This window comes from Neolamprologus brichardi, chromosome 7 (genome assembly GCF_056152115.1).
Source record: "Neolamprologus brichardi isolate AB-2024 chromosome 7, ASM5615211v1, whole genome shotgun sequence".
Taxonomy (NCBI): Eukaryota; Metazoa; Chordata; class Actinopteri; order Cichliformes; family Cichlidae; genus Neolamprologus; species Neolamprologus brichardi.
In genome coordinates, this window is record NC_142110.1 from 7,749,209 (window position 1) to 7,763,304 (window position 14,096).

The following is a 14,096-nucleotide window of genomic DNA, read 5'->3' on the forward strand; positions in this document are numbered from 1 at the left end:
ATAGGTCAAGGCTTGTAAATAGGATTTTTTTCATGATTGGAGAGCTGACTCGCACGCTACTTTGATTTTAAGTAGTGCTCCCTGGGAGTGGGGGGGGGGGGGGGGGGAGTGAAGCATGGGATCGTAAAGCAGTTATCTTTGGAGTCAGGGGAGGTTTTTGGGGGGATGTGGCTGATGATCATTGTGGTGTATCCCAATTGAGCAGCTGAAGCTGGAGCCAAGCTGGTATTTGGGATCATGATGATGACTCAGAATCGTAATGCGGCTGTTGAAAATCTCTCATCTGCTGCACGGCTGGGTTATATTGTGAAAGCTGTTGTCAGCACTGCTCTGGCTTATCTCTTGATCGGGTTACAAGATGACTGGAGAGCTGGAGTGAATATACGCTCCTCCTTTTGACCCTTTCACTTTTTCCTCTACAAGTCTAAGTTACATGCAGTACTAAAGATTGTTATGGTTACATCACAGACCACAACAAAGAGAAGAGACGGACTGCCACCGTTATAATAATTAACAAACAATATCGTGAGAATAGGCTAAAAGGAATGAAAAGAAGCAAAATGAGGTATGAGTGTTCGTGCATATATGTGGCACATGTTTTAGATGAACAACAGTGCGATAATACAGAGAGTAAGATGGCGCTGAGTGCATGGTGAGCACATATAGGCTCGCTGGTCCACGTGTACACAGACAGAGGTTAAACGGTAGATAATAACCTTGTTGGACACCAGCCAGGTGCTCTGGATTACTGCCAATCATACTTGGCTCCATCTAGAGGAAACCCTGCAGCACATACAAAACACACAGCCCCGGGTCAAAAAGGTTAACGTGAATTTGAGACAGCCCACTAACGGATTCTTGCTGAAGTGTGTCAGTCAATTTAGATTTTAGCTACATCTCCTTTCTTTCTCCCAGTAGGTCCCAGTAATTCTGTTATTAAATTTGCATGCCTGCCTCTCAAAAAGCACTATGCATTCCTCAAATTTTGGAAAGATGATGTTAGGGTCATTAAAGCTGTAAAGTGCATCTGTGCGAGTGTCTTGCAGGTATGGAAGCCATATTATTCACCGTCACATGCAGTCACCAACCAACCATAAACATTTAAACATTTCCTATTAAATGCCTTCAGCCAAGCATCGATTTATAGATTCAGTTTAACAGTTCTGAAACCAGATGACAGTTGAAACAGTATGGAAAGCAAACTCCAACTGGATTCCATCTTTTGGCTTAGAGTAAGCTCTGTACTGCACACATATATGTACACACACACTTCAGTAAAAGCAGGTGTGTCTCCTTCATCACACAGCTGCACACCAGGGTAAGAGGTAAAGCACACGCTGTGAGAGTAGTGCACGAGTGTGAGAGCAGGAGGCAGACGGAGAAAGAATTCAGACAAATTTAGATAAACGGTGACAGGCAACAGCAGGGAGGAGAACTTGTGAGTGGCAGAAGTAGAAAGAGAAAGGAAGAGGGAAAAGTAGTTTAACTTTTAAAAACTGCTAGGAAAAAGGAACGGAACAAAAAGGAGCTCAGTAAAAAGAAATCGGTGGAAACAGTGCAGTGGTGAGAAAGTTTAAAACATTTTGGTGGAGTAAAGTGTTCTGATCTTTTCTCTCCTGAGGGCGTTTTTTTTGGAAGCCTTTCTCATCAGTCTGGGCAGGACTCATTTGTCCCTCTAACCTTCCCATCCCTCCTCTTTTTTCCCTCTGCCTTAGTTCACCGTGACTAGCGCCACGCGATGACTGCAGGTTGAGGAGTAAGTGAGGGAAAGGGAGAGCAAGATCAAGGAGAGGAGAGACTGACACACACCTCACACATTGGAGTTTAGAGTCACTGTGCAGCCCAGAAAGGTGAGCGGAGGAGAGAATGTCTTACCTAATGTTGAGCTTTCCCAGTGTGTGTCTGCATGTGTGTGCGTGTGATTTCGTGTGTCTATATGTAAACACAGGTATCATTATGGTAGAACTGGGACTGTGAAAGACATGTCATGCAGTGGACTGGGTGGAATTTTCTTTGAATCCACCTTAGCCTCAGAGAAGACACTTATTTATATTTGAGTATGTAAACCACTCATGTGTTAGTCATCAGACTTTGAAGTGGCTGTGACACCTTTTTCCTCCCCTAGATTAGAGTTTGGTGTGTGTGTGAATCACCAGGTGAAGCAGGTCAAAAGACAATTGAGGAAAGTCGCTGCTTCGGGGTCCACGTGTGCTGCGAGTGCCTTTGTTTTGTTTTGATTCGGTTTGAACTTTGGTTTATGAAAGATCAAACAAAAATTTGTTCTGCTTCAGCAGTGGACAGCTAGTAAAAAAGTCAAGACCTCATCTGGTCACAATATGGTTTGCATGAAAATTTTGCTGTCACATGATAAAAGAAATGAAGCATTTGTTTTAAGTTTGTATGTTTACAGGACATCAGCTGTTATGTTAGCAATGAGAAGCAGAGAACAGCTGCAACGGACTAATATTACAAGAGTCTGTGTAGACTTTGTAAGTGTGCGTTATCTTTTTTGAACACCAAAAAGTAGCAGAGAAGAAGCTACAGCGGTGATCCTGCCTATACCTGTTTGCTATGATACTGTTTACACATTGCTTCTACATGCTCCACATTTAGACTTAAGTATTTCTTTTTTCTTCTGCCTCTCATTCACCTTCCGATTGATTCATCTCTGTGTTGTGGTTATCTTGATTTGCTTTCAGCCCACCAGTGACAGCTCAGAGCTAAGAGCTTCCAGGGTGTGGCGAGGAACCTAATGGTGGGGTTAAAGTAGAGCAGAGAGAGAGGTCACAGGAATGTTTGGGATTTTTTTTTTTTCGCTGCACTACTTCCACAGTGAATATACCCAGCCCCCAACTTACATGCCTCCAACCAACCTGTGTTTCCTTGGCTTGCACTGAGCCCTCCACTTCCCCTCCCTTTCATCCCCACACCCACTTTATCCTCCCCTGCTCCGCAAGTGGAACCTGCTCAGTCATGCCAGCCTACCTCCCTGTGCCAGCCTGACTACCACACTCATTTGAAAGGTGGAAAACTCATCCTCACTGCTGCCAGGTGTGGCATTCCCCCTGTAAGTGTAATGCTGTATTTTGCCAGGTGTGCCATCATGATGTCTGAGTGAAGGAGACTTATACTTTGGGTCCTGGTCGGCGAACGCTTTGTTTCAGCGGTGAACAACATAACTCCAAAGATGCTGATCCAATATTTTATTGCGATATGTGTACTTATTACATATTTGCTGTCCACTGCTGTCAGCGCTGTCAATTATTGCCTTAGGTTACTTTGCTCCACTTCCAAGAGAAATTGTGTGTCTATGTGTGTGTTCTGCGAGACAGACTGAGCAGCAGCAAGGCTATAAACTTTGCAATTATGAGTTCATAAAATGTGCTATGTGTTCTGTGCATGCAAGTGTGTTTTCTAATGCTTCTGAAGTCTGTTTATTTCTTGTTGCCACCTTACTCCAAAGCATCCGTAAGATTTTATATACCACACAGATTTTATATACCTTTAACAGTGACTCGAAAAGCAGGTACAAATGCAGTGATCAGTAGACAAGATACCAGATTTGTCCATCAGAGTTATGTTCACGATATAGAGGGACAAAGCAGGTATTCCTTTAAAAGCTTTATACGGGGATTGATTGATTTATGAGGTCGTAGGCGGGAGTGAGGTCAGGAATCCAGGTGTACGGGGATGCACATGCATAATCTGATGAGAACAACAGAATGGACGAGTGATGTTTGACATGAAGTTGGTGTGCCCTGAAAATGTTGGCTGAGTGAAACAAGAAGATAAAGGTGTCATTGATAGTCAAGGGAATAAAACCCCAGGCAGTTAGCAAAAGGAGTGGTGCAGATGGAAGGAGAAGGGTGTGTCAGAGGTGGGAGACAGCACTGAAGAGTGACAGTCCAGCTGTATGACAAGCCTGCTGCCTTGAGTTCTTGAAACACCCAGAAAATGCTGCAAGAATAGAAACCATATCAGTGCTGCGGACCTTTTACCTCAGATTACTTCTCTCCCTTTTGTCCCTCCCCTTAAGATACCCTTTCCATCCTCTGTCCTCTAGCATTGTTATGTTTTTCATTAGCCATTTTCAACCTCTGAATCTGGGCACGTTTCTGCGGCAGTCTTATGTCCTTGTTTCAGATCTTTGCTGGGGTCTCTTTGACCTCTGCATATAGCACTGCTTTCTTTTTTACTTTCTTTTATCTTGTAAATTTGGCTTAGTATCAAAGCTAATCCAGTGACCGCATAATGCAGCGTCTTATTAAATCACATATAGCAGTCTCTGGAGCAGTCTTTTTTTCAAACTGCCAGTCTAAATCAGATTTGTTTTTCATTTGAAAGGCAGCTCAATTTAAAGAAAATATTTGGCATGTACCAGCCTCTTGCATTTGTATGTACATGTACAGATGTATGCACAGAGCAAGGCACACAGTGCATTCTCACTAGCTGGAAAAGCTAACACATGCAAGCCCTCACTTGCTCCCTTGCATTTATTAATTCAGGCAAGGATATCTCAATATGCCCTTACAGATGAATTAAATAAAACCTCAACCAAAAAAAAAACAAGTAAAACACTGTTTTGTATTGTTACAGTATTTTAACATGATGCATGCAAGGCGCCGACAAGCTGATGCATTGTCATGCACTACTTTGAAATATGACCAGCCAAAATCTTAGAAATATTGTATTTTTTATGACTAAATCATTCTGAATTGAACTAACATTATGTATATAGACCTATATAAGTGCGGGCTTATAAAAATACTTCTGTTTTACAGTATAAATTGCTGTGTTTTAGCTTCCATTATATGATGCTGCCATTGAATGTTCGTATATTCGTCTCTGACAGGCAGCACTGCAACAAGCCCTGGTGGACCAGTAAACCTCAGAGAAAAGAGGAAAAAAATGGGTTTAAAGCACAGAGACATAGCTGTCATAGTGCCAAATCATCAGTAAACACCACAAAGTCTCATGTAGGCAGTGCCTTAGCATTTCCTTCCAGATAAGTGTCTCATCTGCTCAGCTAGAGCAAAATACCTGGAGCTGTTTCCATTGGTCCATTCAACAAGCATTTATATAAACTGTTTACTACCTTCATTTTTTACTTGCTGTTAATGGCAACCCCAGCTTTTATCAGTTAACATTTAGTCTTAAATGAGCTATAGTTTACCAAAGTGACTGAGGAATGTTGTTTTTTTTCTACCCAGCATGACTTTCTTTCCATTTTCTCTCATGTGCTTTTTATCACATTGTCATAAATCTCCCCCGGTAATCTTCGTTTGAAGGTGTTTAATGTGTATTTGCTTACATTTAGAGTATATTTCACTGGAACTATAACGATACACAGTTTTATTTAGTCGTTTTATGTGCTGGTTACTTTGCATGGAATGATTTAAGAGAGAAAGCTTTCTTTTTTTCATATATTATTTTCAGTTTTAGCACACTTTGGTTAGATGGTTACATTTAGGCAAAAAGATCATGGTTTGGGTTAAAATGCATCCTAAAATAAACACTGCCTGCCTGGCAGAAAGCTGTGGGAGCAAACCTCTCCCGTTTGCTTTGCAGGGTTGGTTTATGTGTTCAGCCCATGTCCATTTGAGTTTCAATCATAAATATGTGTATTTGCCTTCCAGATGCTTAGATTGTGAATGATAGTACAGTTTCAACGCCACTGAATAATTCCATTTTTAACAAATACAGAAAAACGTGTCTTTAACTAAAGTGTGCTGTTATGGAAACATTTTCAGGTATGCAGGCACCTCAGCCTTTAGGCCTGAGGCACTGACATATCAGCTGTCCCCTGCAACCCAGGACTTTCTCAGAACTTTAGCAAACAACCAAAAGCGTGGGTGTGGAGATAATAATGCCCTGATTTTAGCTCTGTTTCCAGACACGTAACTTAATGAACCAAATTCCTGCCTAATGCCTCATCATTACAATTCCTGCAGTATAGCTTTTTTGTTTTTTGTGTTGTTTGTTTGAAAAAGTACAGCCCTCACCCAGTTCACTGGAGTAAGATATACCATGGGATCCAGATTGTATATGTCACCTCACCTGACTGGTAAGCAAATATGCTGAGATGATAAAAAGAGGGCTGGCAAGGATGCTAACGGTGTAAATACAGAGGGAAAGGAAAGGACACACACACACATATTTATATATATATAGAGAGAGAGAGAGAGAGAGATACACACACACACACATTTACGCAGAACAGATTCAACATCACGTGTTATCACACTGACAGGCACATGTCCATACGTCAGAGTATGACCCCGTGTAGGAAAAATTGTTCACCACATTTGACAGGCTCAAAATTCACATGAAAAAAATCTCCCTTTCTGAGCACTTTTCATTTACATTTTTAAAAATGCTCCTACATGTGTAAGGTTTCTTCTTAGTACTGTGGTCACACTTGGAGTATGATTACCAAGCAGAAACACAGCATGAGAGGAAAAATCAACAAATTTTAAATCCTGGACGTCACTTTCTTTTTGGAGTTATCAAAGACACACGATGATCCACAGGAACACTTTGTTCTCCTCTTATGCTCCATTTCTAAAAATGACGCAGGAGACTGGGACCGAAAAAAGGGCACAGAGTGGAATGACATTGGTGTCCTCGAGGATTAATATGACTCGCATTTCCTTCCATGTTTATATGAGTACATGTGTAACTGTGTGGGTGTGTTGATTTGTGGTTGCACGTTTGTGGCTGCGTCTGTGGGTCTCAATAGTAAAAGTCTTTAACTCCTTGTGGTTGCAGCTCTGTGGTGTCATAGAATAGATGAAGACACAAACACCAACAGATGACTCAGAACACCTTGAGGTGATTCCCAATGGCAGGGAATCGAATGTGTCAAGAAAACCACACAGCTGTACATTCTCAGACTCTGAGAGTGGGATGTAGATTAACCGAGTGGAATAGTTGAATCTGTAGACGGGGGCTGTGCGCTTGTCTGATTACTTTTGTGTGTTTATCTGTGTCTGCGCATGGATATGGGTCACCCAACTCATAATGCCTCAAGTTGTGTTGGAAGGAAGACTCATTTTGGCTACACTGTTAAAAGTTCATGTAAATATTTTCTGGAAAGCCTCCATGGTTTAGCACTTTAAGGCTGCGTTAGTGGCTCTGTTTACTACATGCCTTTATGACTGATTGTGCTACATGTGAAAATCCACAGTATATTGTACGTCACTTGATCAAAGGAGCTTGCAAACTTGATATTTACTTCCCAGTCTGTACATGGGGCATGTGCTGTGCTTCATGGTAGCACTGCCATGGATGTGTGGGTTTGTAAAGGTGATCTGATTGACAGAATACGATTTGAATCTCCAAAAGTTGATTCTGTTCATCCGGACGTGGCGTTTTGTGGGAGAAATACTATTTCTTTTTATACTATTACTACTATTTCTTCTATTATACTATCAAAATACTATTTGAACACACTCACAAAGACAGCAGTGTTATGTAGCTCCGCTTCCACAGATCTAGCTGCCTGGAAACCCTTCGGCAATTCCTCAGTGGTTAAAACCTCCGTTTGGGGTTCTCAAAGTTTTAGTGATTTCTTCATTTAAGATTGCTCTGGGCCAAAAATGCATTACTTACACCTGTACAGTGTTCTGTCTCTTTTACTGTAAGATATGCATGTGTGCCTGATTTCTGTGTTTGGCATTCAGTGTGACAGCTAAAGAGCTGATGTGATGGGTTAGATAAGGGAGCAAAATAGGCAGTGTCATCACAGGCTGAGTGGGATTTTTTTATGTGTGCTGTCACTGCTTGGTATCAATTTGTCTCCTAAAGTGAATGTGAAACATGGTCGGCGGTTGCTGAATACATGCTATAAATTTATGAATTACACCACAGTTGCACTATTGCACTGTGATTTTGTCTGGTATTCTAATGAGAGTTAGTATCTCCCACAGCTTAAGGCAGCTTTAGAGCAACAAGGTCCACAGTGGCTACAAAATAACTTAAAAATACAAAAAAGAAAGAAAGAAAAAAGAAAAAGAAATACTGCCTCCCAAAAAGAAGAAAGAAAAAGGGTCACAGGAATTTATGGACAAATTAGCACAAGTTAAAGGTAAAATCCTTTGGACTTTACCTTTAACAATGCATTTTGGCATGATTTGTTAAATGGACTGGTACTGATGCAGTGCTTTTGCTTTTCTAGTTTTAATGAGCACTCAAAGCACTTAAATCATAAACGCATTTACCTGTAATACTCATGCACATTTAACGTTTCACTGTACAAGGACAGTGAAACAGGCAGGCCTTGCTCAGGGATTGAACTGATGTTCAGATCAGTAGATGATCTGTTTCACCTCCTGAACCACAGTGATATGGGTCCCATTGTCTCTCTATTAAAATATTTCTAACTTGATGGGATTTATCTGTTACAAGATGACGATGGTCCATCCATAGGACACAAGGGGTCACTGATGGAAATAAGAGTTTGACACAGGAAATCCGAATTAAAAGGACTGATAGACGTATTGTATGTATTGAATTCAAAAGCTAATGTTGTTTTTAAAATATACTGGCTGATGGTAACAGGAGGCTAAAATAAGTTCTGCAGTCTGGAGCTGATTAATGGATATTTAGTTGAGGTATTTGAAGAGACCAGTTCTTTGTCTTAATAGAGGATAAGATAGAATAGCTTAGCATTTTAGCATCTTGTAAATTTCATTTCTAAGATACTAAAATGGAAATGATACAACTGCACAAGCTTTCTTGATGTACTGCTCAAAACTTTGTATCAGACCAAAAGAGAAAAAGCAGATAGGGATGGGCTGGGGGACCGACTAAGCGGTGATGTGCTGAGGGAGGAAAGAGGAGCAGGATGCCACCATCTGTTAGCCACATGCACGCCCCACAGCAGTAACATAAATCTCAACCACACTCAGCAATGCAAAGCTACATTCTGCCAGGCTAAACTCGCGCTCGCTAGCTGCATCAAGAGAAGTGTGCAACTCAGGCGTTATATAGATCGAGGATGTATATTCATTATATTGTAATAAAAGTTAAGCCGAAACACCATGGGTGGATTAAGACACTAAATTGGTCTGGAACAAGGTTTAGAAATATACTGGAAACCCTATCTCCAGTTGGGAACTAAAATATTGACGGGATGCTGTAAACCTGCTCAACGAGTTGCCAGCTTTGCAGAGAATTAAGTAAGACTTAGTAGAGCAGTTGCACATTCTTTTTGAATATGCTACTGCCGTAGTGGACCCATAAATTACAGCTCCTAACTATTGGCTAGAAATTCGTAGGAAAAATACTGTGGCTAAGAAATGGTTGATTTAAAAGTTGTTTATAAAGGAAACGTTCTTCTGTTCTTCTCGTGTGGTCCCTTGGCCCTCCACTACACTAGGAATAGTAGATGTGCAAATACACAGGGCACTCTCACACAAACACACAGTTACAGGTCACCGGGGTTAATGGCAAGCCCAAGCAGGGCAATGTGTGGATGAGTTGGGCGTTACTTTGTATTTCAAATGAGCTGGAACTCACAAAGTTGATTCTTCCCACCATCCTCGTTTATGACAGTGTGTCCTCTACTACAGTGGCAGTTTCATCTTCGGTGACACAGTTAGATCTCTGCATCAGCCATATAACAGTCTACATGCGTTGGTGTGTGAAATTTGAAAGAGGTTGGAGGCTGATGTCTTAGTTACAGGTGAAATAGTTAGGGTAAAAAATGGAAATAGAGGGTAAAAACACTTCACATCTGTCTACTAGTTTCTATTTTTTGATAATTGGTAGTTGTTTTTTTTCTAAATCACTTTTTAACCGGGAAGGAAAACCGATGGGTTTTTGTTTCGGGATTTCCCAGAGAAAATCTGCTCAACACTAGGACAACATATAAGCTGTACACAGAAGGTCTGAAGGGACAAATTTGCAGCCAAGGCTAGAGTAAAAAGTAAAAGGAGTAAAAAACTCTTCTCTGTTATTCCACTCTCTTGTCTTCTACCTCATCAATTTTACTTTAATATAATAGGGGCCAAATAATGTGCCCCTAGTGTGTGTATAACTATAAAGATCTCTTGTCTTGTCTCAAATGACATTTAAGTACTACAATCACATGTCACTCAAATGAAGTTTATGGAAAAAATGGTTTCTAATTTTAAGTGGAATTTTATTCTATAAAATATCTCATACATGTGTGTGTATTTAAGGTTTTGTACTATGTTAAATGAACTATATGAAGCGAAGGAAACCTGCTCTTAAAAACAAATAATTTCCGTCTTTCGCATAGAGACACATTCTTTTGGCTTTCTTGGTCTGATTTCATGGAACTTTAGATCGATTGAAATCATCACTGGTGAAGAAATGATATAATAACATAGTGGCCAGAGATGAGTCACCACTAATTTCACGTTCCCTTTCAAACCCACTGTTCAATTGTACTGTTCAAGAGCTGCGGGCGAGCTGAGCCCAGCCAATATGAGGGCCCAGTCCTGACATCACACTCATGCAGTGTGACAGATGGATGGGGGAGAACGCTCCAGAAAAAACATTTAAAAAAAACAGCAGCAGAAGCAGAATCGGTAAGAAGGTGGCATCTTGTCAAGAGGTCTTGCTTACTAGGCAGTAACACAGTGACACTCTACTGTTACTTTAGGATAAGAAAACCATAACATAATCACAGTCCTACAGAGCATCATTGCTGTATGTCCTTGGTCTGTCCTTCATCGGCATGCGTCTTCTATTAGGCTACAGAAGCCACAGCCAAAGTGGCAGCTTGCCTTATCCTCTGGATATGAAGCAAATGAGGCAATGTCATTCAGAAAATAATTGAAAACTATGGTGAACGCTGCTCAGGGACTGTTGGTCTGATGTATTGTTCCAGTAACTTGGGGAGACTGTTGATTAATTCCCAGTATTCCAACTACATTAACAAAATAGCCAGCTGATGAAAGCATAGCCATGCAAAGCTGCTCACCATTCAGCTGGCTATGCTCCAGCAGCAAAGTCAGTCAGCTGCCCGGTGGCCAATTAATCCATGTTTTAGCTCTTTGCTGCTTACTTTAATCATCTTTTCTAGATGTTGCACAAAAGTTATAAATAGAATTCTTTATAAATTGCGGAGAGATAAATGGTTTTCTTTGGCATCAGGATGGGCTGATGTAGCCCGTCACATGCTCAGTCAGTTGATGCAGGACAGTGACAGCTGTGACTTCCTGAATCTCAACTACTGACTCTGTTGCCAAGCCAGACTAATGGCATCTGGAGCAGTGTGCTTCCAAAGCAGTGTGACGCTGATAACATTAGGTTCTTTTTAAACCAAGAGTCATTAGGTGCATTATGTTGAAAACGCTGTTTGAAGTTGTGTGGAGCATCGTTAAACATGTACTGTCCAACCACTTTAATCTGCTCCAGAGTTCCTGCCTAGTAGCATCGGATTGCTACTGAGGGATTTCTTTGTTATTTAACATCACTTGGTGACATAAAAAAGATAAATAGAGTGTGTAAATCTATTTGGTCTGTACATAAAATTAAACGAACCACGGGAGAATGAAAGGAACAACACAAAGCAAACTTTTCTCTCTGCCATATCAAATAAGCTGTTCATTGGGCATTTCAAGAAATGATCAAAAGAGAATTAATGAAAGACATACAAATGTCATAGTAGAACTGGCTATCCCGTGTGTCTGTCTCACAAAACGCATAAAACTTGTTCATCTTCCTTCACTCTGTCTTTTTTTTTTTTGCTCTTCTACTTCTTGCTTTCATCTTCAGCCAGACGCTTTTGGACATGTAAGATGTAAAAAAAAAAAATGCAGGAAGGAGAAGAAGAAAGAAAGGACAGTTCTAAAGGAATATGGCTCGTATTAATCTGGAAATATTGCTTTACCTCATCTGAACTAAATTACCGGTCTGAACTCGTTGTCCTCAGAGAGCAGGCAGATTTCCACCAGCAGCCCAGATGGGCAAGGAGTGGTCGACAGATCTGTCACCATGACCACAGTGAGCACATGAACTCCTGGTCTGTCAAGCTCTGTTGCTGTCCTTTTATACAGCGGATCAAAAGTGTTTCTTTGTTATTGTTGGGCTTGGATTTTATACTCAGGGGCAGCATCTCTGGAGGGGAATCCAGAAGTTTTTAGACTCTTTCTCTCTCTCTTTCTTTGTCCTGTTTCCTGCTATCTTTGTGGCTTTGTGAATGTGTATTCTTAAGAAACCAAAATTCCTATAAGTAAGGACATTAAGGTCCTGAGACATGATCTATTATTAAAACTATTAAAGACACAATGAAAGTATGGTGTTGTTCAAGCTTACCCAGGCTTATGGTTTCTACTGGTAAGGAACAATGCCAGGTTGGAATGACCAGCAGCCTCTCTCACTGCCATTGTGAGTGATATAAAGCTGTGTTTTGACACACTAGGAGTGAGTACTAGGCCATTAGCCTGCTCTTACCCATAACCGAGCATAAATTGGAGATAGAGAGGACCCTCGGAAAGGGTGACGGTCAAGTTATACCTGTATGACACATCAAAGACCAGTGGCAGTCAAGCAGCACTTGTTCCTACAATTGCACTGTGGTAAGAGAGCACTCTGTTTTTAGTGGAATGGTTTAGAATAGTGAAAAGGGGCTGAGATGATGCCCTCAAATGACAGATATTGTTGCATCACTCCACTGTTCTCACCTGTGTAAGAATACTCAAGAGAGACTTTCCTTTCATGTGTACCTGTCCGACAGACGGGGCAGCAAAGGAGGAAAATCGACCTGTTTTTGCTCCTACACCGACTCCAGTTTTCACAGTTAAAAAAAATTTACAAGACAGAAGCATGCTGTGATTTATCTCCAACGATAATTTTTCGTGAAAGAAATCATAAATTATCTTGCAGATGCCCCAGACAGCAGTTTCTAATAGAAACCAGCAGGAATGTTGCTGTCTGTGTGTGACATGCAAAAAAGGCGCTTTTAGCGTTTTGGTTACAGCTGCACAAACATAACGAGCATGATGGGGCGGCTTACTGATGAACTGATGCAGCTGATCAATTATAAAAGTGAATAATATCATTGAAATGGGTAATAGAACTGTAGTACTTATATTAATTATTACTGAAGTTATTATTTCTATGTCGGTTATTAGGTCTAGGTCTATGTTTTGTATTAAAAATAAATATGAATATAGCAAATTACATTTGTTATTATTAATGTCTTCATCAAGAGTCATTAGCTCTGATTCCAATGGTGATGATTAGGGATGGGTATCGTTTAGGTTACCGATACCGGTGCCAAACCAGTACTTTTGAAACGGTGCCGGTGCTTAAACGGTTCTCAAACCGGTGCTTAAAGAATGGAGAACACAAAATTGGTCCAAAAACCTCTCATGTTCAGCTGTTTTTTTGTAAAAAGATAACAATGTTAGCCTTTTCTGCAGCTATGGGGCAAATATGGTATCACTCTTGGCAGGAAGCAGTGCTTAAACAATGGAAAAAACACAAACTTTGTCCAAAAAACCTCTCATGTTTAACTGTTTTCCACTTTTTCTTTGGTCATTTTACCCTTTTTGGCCAGGGTGAAGGGAGTATCTGCCATCAAACAAGAAGACAGCTGCATGTAGCTATGATGATGTTTGCTAGTTCACCTTACATGCATTAATGTAATAACGCGGTTAGCCTACTCAACGTAAATTACACACAAACAATATCGAGCTACTCACGCAGAGAAGAATGGCTGCTGCTGCCATCATCATCCGTCATCATTTCTGCTACACTGGCAGGGCGTTTTTAATCTGTAGCTCTGCTCTAAAAGAACGTACGTACCTGGGCCCGCCTACTATCCTCGGAAACGTAAAACGATTGGCTAGAATCTAAAGTGTATGACAGCTCAGGAAAAAAAGCACCGAAATAAAGCACCGAAATGTGCACTGCTTTTCGGTCTGGTTACTACCGTTTATGTCAGAACCGGTGCCATCATGGCACCGGACACCGGTACCCATCCCTAGTGATGATAATATTTTCCCACATAAAACATGTTTTACACTACATGCATAGCCAGAGTTAAACAGAATCAAGTGTTTGAAAGCTGTAAAGATACTCATTATTTATTATGTTTTCTATGATCTCCAGATGTAATA

At 40.8% G+C, this 14,096-nt stretch overlaps 1 protein-coding gene across 1 annotated transcript in view; it reads left to right on the forward strand.

Annotated features, from left to right (window-relative positions):
- znf469 (zinc finger protein 469) overlaps positions 1-14,096 on the forward strand; it is a 196,235-nt gene that overhangs the window by 131,980 nt on the left and 50,159 nt on the right. The window contains exon 5 of the mRNA XM_035907130.2: positions 1,716-1,850. The gene's annotated coding sequence lies outside the window, so the exon portion shown is untranslated. The remainder of the gene's footprint in view (positions 1-1,715; positions 1,851-14,096) is intronic.